Genomic DNA, 6,972 nt, shown 5'->3' with positions numbered 1-6,972 from the left:
TATATACAACCTATTTCTCCATCACACCATTCATATAACAGGATTGACCAAACTCCGTACTCCATACTGTGAAATTACCCGCACTGATGTCGTTCTGTTGTCGTGATACAGGTACAAAACATATATGTATATGCAGCTACTGTTGTTACTGTTGTGCACATTTCAAATTCCAAGGCCACTTTTTGCATCTATCAGCTTTGAATAAAAGCATGTGATGCATGAATGTTTTACCATATGAGTTTTATTACGGTATGGTGAATTCTTTGTGAGATTTTTTTAACCTCTTAAATCCCAACGGCGTTACCATGATTCTATTGGGCGACCGTGGCTCAGGGGGTTGGGAAGCGCATCTGTAACCGGAAGGTCGCTGGTTCGATCCCCGTACTCTCTGTCCTGGTCGTTGTGTCCTTGGGCAAGACATTTCACCTACTGCCTACTGGTGTTGGCCAGAGGGGCCGATGGCGTGATATGGCAGCCTCGCTTCTGTCAGTCTGCCCCAGGGCAGCTGTGGCTACAACTGTAGCTTGCCTCCACCAGTGTGTGAATGCGAGAGTGAATGAATAGTGGCATTGTACAGCGCTTTGGGTGCCTTGAAAAGCGCTATATAAATCCAATCCATTATTATTATTGGTGCAAATAATTAAAAGGCGGGGTCAATCATGCAAATACACCAATAGAAGCTGAAGTTATTGCTCTGCAGAGAGAAGTTGCAGAGACTGATTTCACTGTGCAAAAACAAGACCAATTGTGCATGTGCGTGGGTAATCCTTAAAAAGTATATTAAAAAAACAACTATTTTTATGCATTTAAATAAAGTTAAATCAGTTCTGCTGTTCAACACCTAAGAAATGTCACCTCTCACAGGTTCTGCCAACATGTGCCAAATGCTCTTTCACTAAAACAGCTGTAACTTTGCTCTGGTGCACAAATAATGTCCATATGTTAATTAATAATTTTCTGGAGTTTATTGTCTCCCGCAGCATATTTTCAAGGTAGTTGAGGAAAAAATATTCTTATTTCTCTGTGTTCCATCCTCAGTTACTTTGACACAATAACATCTGCTGTAATATTTACACCTCTGATGAAATAGCTTTACTTTGATACCAAAATTGTTTACACAGAGTTTATAATCGCAGAAAAATACTCTATTCGTTTTGGGCATGTCATTTTCAAGCAGGAACCTCAGAAATGACCCTTGGGCTTCATTAAACATTGCGTGTGAATGCATGTTGACCACGAGAGACTTGTTCATATTGTGACGCTTTCACAGGTATTTTTGAGCATATTAAAGGTAACGGTTCAAGTGGGTGTGAAACTCTTTAACTTTCAGCTTCTGTGTACCTTTTCTTAACATGATATTCAAGAGGAAGAAAAAAATAAAATAGATTCATTGAAATCTAATCTAGTCTGAATTTTTTTTTATACCCTGTTAACAGGACATGAAATGTTCTTTGTTTCAGTTCTTTCATGGGAGAAAAATAACAAATTGCGTTTCTGGCAATGCGTGGAATTGCAAAAATTAGAGAGGGGATAGAGAGGATAGCCTAACATGTGAAAAAGGAAAAGACCGCTGTGTAATTTATTTCAACAAAGTAACTGTATTCTAATTATCACCTTTTTAAATGGTAACTGTAACAGAATACAGTTACTCATATTTGGTATTTTAATTATGTAACGCCGGCACATGTATTCTGTTACTTCCCAACACTGTGGTCTTTAAAGGACATTAATATGTGAGCACCATGTTAGTATCTCACACTATGTCAAATATCTCCCCCTCTTTTTTTTTTGGTGTTGTTCTTTTTAATTTTCGCTGTGTCTTCTGTATTTACTTATCCGTCTCCTTTTTTGACTGTGGGCTACTCTTGTGTCACCTCTAGTGAGTTCTTTAATCCAGACCTAATTACTTGTGCTTATGTTCTGTTAGTCTATTAGTGTATTTATAGTCCTCTCCAACCCTCAGTCTTCAGCTTGCCTTTTCTCCACATCTTCTTTTTACTTCCTTTAAATGTTTGGAACACCGTCAAGAGCTTTTGTGTTTTATTCTGGATCCACAAAATGCATTCCCTTTGTTGTATTCATCTTCCTGTTAGTACCTTGTATCTTCCATTTGGGTGCTCATGTTGATGAAAACATAATAATTGCTTTTATACCTGGCCCTTTTTTGTGGAGAAATATCTTAGGTTGCAAAGCTCTTTTGAAAGAAAAACTATTGAGTCAGTTCATATATTGTAATTTATTGTGTCAAAGTGTGGCATATCCAATCAGCATAGAGACTTTGCAGAGGGTTTAAGGTCAAACCTCTTTATTATCTGTAAAATATGCCACCAAGATCCGTACTGCAGCTGAAGGACCATTTATCATCAGACCATTAAGCCCCTATCACACATGTAGTGCTTTAATTTCACCGTGCTCTGACCTGCACTCTCTAGTTGACAGTTCAAAGTGCACAGCAGGAGATCCAATGCACCTATTAACTCAGGCCTGTATTTCTCAACAATAGATCCAACTGAAAGCCACAGTGTATTAGCTCTGTTTGCTTATCTGTGCTGAAAAGCTGGAAAGTGTGAAGTAAAAGAAGACATTTTAAACTTAGCTTGAATACAACATACAAAAGTGTTTTTTCTTACTTTGTCAAGGTTAGAAAAATCAATAGAGTCAATTACAGTTTGTTTTTTTAATGCATTTTACTGTGAATGTACATTCACCACACAACCGCTCATGTTATGACCTTAACAATTAACTTTCTGAGTGCTGCACTCTCGAAATGTACAAGAAAAAGTTTGTTTTCTTTTAAACAATTTAAGGTTATATGACAATATTTACAAAAAGCTTATTTTGTTAATATGCATTAGTTATGTTGGGGATGTAAAAGAGACGTTAAATTTTATATAATTTTTACTTACTGAAATTCAATAACAACACAAAGAAATGATGATAATAAAATAATGAATTTGAATAGAATTATAATTAAATTGTATTTTTGATAGTTTTATATTTTGACTAACTAAGATTGACAATAACTAGGTATAGTTATTTTAGCCTAACAAGGCTGCATTAGCCATTTCACATTTTCTATTGAGTATGGTGCCAGCTGTCTCTATAAAGGTCACATTTCATATTCATATGTGCATTTTGATAATATGTTAACATAAAGCTTCCCCTGTTGCTGACATCTGGACTTTCATTGGGCATTTGCAGCACCTGGGCTCTTTAATTTTTCAGCCATTCTGTTGTAAATTTGCTGCTGTGTTTTGGATCATTGATCTGTTGCTTGATCCAGTTTGGGCCAAACTTTAATTATCAGAGCGATGGCCTCATATTTGACTCTAGGATATTTTTGTATATCGATGAGTTTATGGTCATCTTAATGACTGCAAGGTGTCCAGATCCTGTGGCTGCAAAACAAAACGAATTCACCTCTGTCCTTGAAAGTTGGTATGGGGTGTTGGCATGAGACATCTTGTGATTTCACCAAACGCAACTTTGTAAACTTAAGCTATGTTGTGTGTATTTGAACTGTAAAAGATAAAAGTCAGCCTAAATGTCAAATTAAATTCTACTTGATACTTGACATCATGGAGTACAGAGGAGTTGTGTGGTACTAACACTCATGGTCAGTATATCCAAAGATTTTAATAAATGAATCTAATACTATGTTGGATGTAGAATTTTTACTGTGTTGTTAGTTTCATTTAGCACTCATGTCTTAAATTTTAGCAGTGCGCACAACTGTACTGTCAGGTGCACACTGCACTGTGGAGTCACCTCAGTGCTACTCAATCTCTTCACCTTACCTACACATCTTTATTACCTGCATGTGGATTACTTAGTAAACTCTTGAAATAAAGCCAGTAACAGCTCTAGCAGCAAAAACACACTATATAATGTTATGAATCGAATCGAAATGTAAGCCAAGTTCATCATAACAAGACATATTACAAGAAATTTGATCGAGAAAAGAGTCCAAACTCCAAAAGTAAAAGGATTCCTCTAACCAATGTTCAGTATTCGAGCCTGTTGGAATAGCCACTAGTTTTCAAAAGGCACCATTCTGAATTGAACTTTGTATAAAACTTGTGAATGCGCATCGTAAGTGAAAAGCTACTTTGTCCAAATAAACCAATTAATGCTGTGTCAAAACAAAAAGGGTCAAATTAAAGCATTTGGTTTGATTTAAAAATATGTTTTTTTTTTAAACAAAAATATCACTGTTGTCATAAAACAAATCACGATGTCACAACTCTGAAATTTGCTTTCACGCACGGGGCTGTTTGCTTCTCGAGCATTTCCAGGCACAAGCTCCAATTACCAAGAACAATCATCTCTATTCAAGCCATTAAACTTGCATTTTCCAGTTTCCATTGCCTTACAAACTGAAGACTGTCCAAGATGTCAGACATAAACTTCTTCTCTGCTGGTAAAACAGTCTGAAAGATTAGTAGCAGCACAGCTGATATTAGTCCACGTTAGCTAAATTATTTATTGCTTCATATGAACTAGCAGTGAACTTGTAAAGATCAGAGTTCAGCTTGTTCCAAACACAACACACCCATAAAGAGGCATGAAAAATTTTTTTTGACCAATCTGAGCTGAATTTATGACAGCTTAATACATTTTGAGGCGTTTTATAAATAGACGCGTGTGAGACAATTTTCAAGAATTCAAAGGCGGCCGCTACAGCAGCAGCATCATGAAGGAAAATATGTCATTTTCAGAAGTACCAAGTACACCGTTACTGCTCCCACAGGATTATTAGGAAGGCAGGTAGCAGCCAGGTGCTCTAATCAAATATACTTGATTTAGTGCTCATCAGTGTGTGAGCACCTCTATAAAAGCAGAAATTTTGTCAGATGCTAGTCTGGTGCGTTCAGGTGTGTGTTTAAAAAAAAGCCACAATTTGCCAAAAGTGGACATTCTGGCAAAGTCACCCCAAGGTCAGAGCGTGCAATGTTCAGAGAAACTACTAGAACCCAAGAGGTACATCTCAGACTCTACAGCTCTCAGTTAGCATGCTAATGTTAAGATTAAACGTTAAAATTCATAACAGTAAAATTAGAAAAAGACTGGCTTGTTGCATGGCTTGTTTAGAAGGGTTAGCAGGAGAAAGTCTTATCTCTCTAAAATAAACATGTCAGCACAGCCCAGCCTTGCAAAGCAGCATTTGACCAAACCACGAGACGTCTGGAACAATGTCCTTTGGACAGACAAGACCAAAGTTTACATGCTTGCCCATAATGTACAGTACCAATTAGGAGAAAACCAAACACAGCATATCAACACATGGATCTCATACAGTGACTCAAGAGGCCATCTGTCCTACAGCTAAAGCGTGTCATGCAACAGCACCATGATCTCAAACAGTAAATCTGCAACAGAAAGCCTGAAAAACTAAAATAATCAAGGTGCTGCAATAGCCTGCTGGAACAATCAGTCCAGACTTCAACCTGGTTGAAATTTAATGTAACCAGTCCTGGTGTTTGTGATCAGCAAGGTCCTGTTTTGTGTTTCATGTTAAAAACTCTCTTAGCCTTGTTTCCGTAGGGTTGAAAGTGAATAAAAGAAGAAAGAAGAGATCCAGCTTAATGCACTTTTAGCAAATATTAACTAAATAAATCAACTGAGTAAATAATTATCAAACTTTCTGCTGTGTACTAAAGAGGCCTACCTTACACGATGTAATGAAAAACCTTCAGAGTGCTACATTACACATTTCTTCTTATCCATAATGGACGGTGGGTGCTGTCATTTTGTCCCAGCTCAGGCTCATCAAAAGCTGGTCTAGCCTCCTCTGAGCTTTCACCTTCCTGCTCCTCTAATGTCTGGCCGCCCTCCACATAATCCCCTGATAGCAATAAGTCTGACGCCACCTTGGACAATTCTGCATATTCCAGAGGGCATTATCCTTCTCCCCTTACCAGAGACAAGATCAAGATCATTTGTTTCTTTGATAGACTGCCTAGTATTGAAGTATCTCTCTCAGCTTATTGAATTAAGCACCCAGTACATCTGGATCCCCGTGTATCCGAGTCATGCCGTGTACACAAATGTACTGAAAAAAGTTTCAGTTTTAAGCACGTCTTCAGAGACGAGCACCTCCCTGTGGTCCGTATGCTTTGACATTTTCAAAAACACGGTTGCCTAATTAATGTTTTAATGTTGCCCGCTTTCGTGTTTCATGTCAAAAACTCTTTCAACCAAAATTGCAATTATTTGAAAAGGCCCTTATTTCTCCCTCTGCACACTGTAATGCCTAACCCTAGGTTACACCTTTTTTTTTTACCCATAATGGACAGTCGAAAGCTGGTATGTCCTCCTCTGAGCTCTCGCGTCTGTCCTTCCTCCACCTCATCCCCTGACAGAGAAAGTCTGACTCCCCTTCTACAATTTGGAGTAAAATCCTTTTTGCCTCATTCGGCCCTCTGCTTTCTGAAGTGGAGCCACTGGTTGAAAAAGGGAGTTAGCAAGTCCTGCCATCCACTACGAAGGACACTGAATGAAACTTTTGTTTTTAAAAGGGTTAAAACTGTAAAATCATAATAAGATTAATTTAAGAATGTCATATTAAAGAAATAATTTGATTTTTAGCTTCCTTGTGGACATTGCATTGACCATGAAAAGAAAAGAAAGCTATAAAGCCCAGGATGTCCTCTTGACTGTACAGTAGGGCTCAGATAGTAGTCTATCTACTATCTAACTAATACGTTAGCTAAGGTGATGTTCAAGTGTATAAAGGAGTGTTTGTTTTATATACAAAGGGTCTGGATCTACAGGAGGAAATCGAATCTACTCCAAAATTGATCTTAAGTGTTACTCTTAATAAAACAGTGGATTATGTTGGTGCTAGTATAAATGCAAGAGAAAGCTGAAATTCTGTGAATATCTTGGCAACTCAGCTGTGAACAAGATCAATATCTGATTATAATAATAATACTCTTATTACTCAAATACTCAAAATAATGACTGAAACTG

This window comes from Aulonocara sp. 'chitande type north' Nkhata Bay, linkage group LG6, assembly GCF_057382095.1.
Source record: "Aulonocara sp. 'chitande type north' Nkhata Bay isolate Kocher_YH1m ecotype deep benthic linkage group LG6, A_spYH_male_GT1.1, whole genome shotgun sequence".
NCBI lineage: Eukaryota > Metazoa > Chordata > Actinopteri > Cichliformes > Cichlidae > Aulonocara > Aulonocara sp. 'chitande type north' Nkhata Bay.
This window is presented reverse-complemented; position numbering follows the sequence as displayed.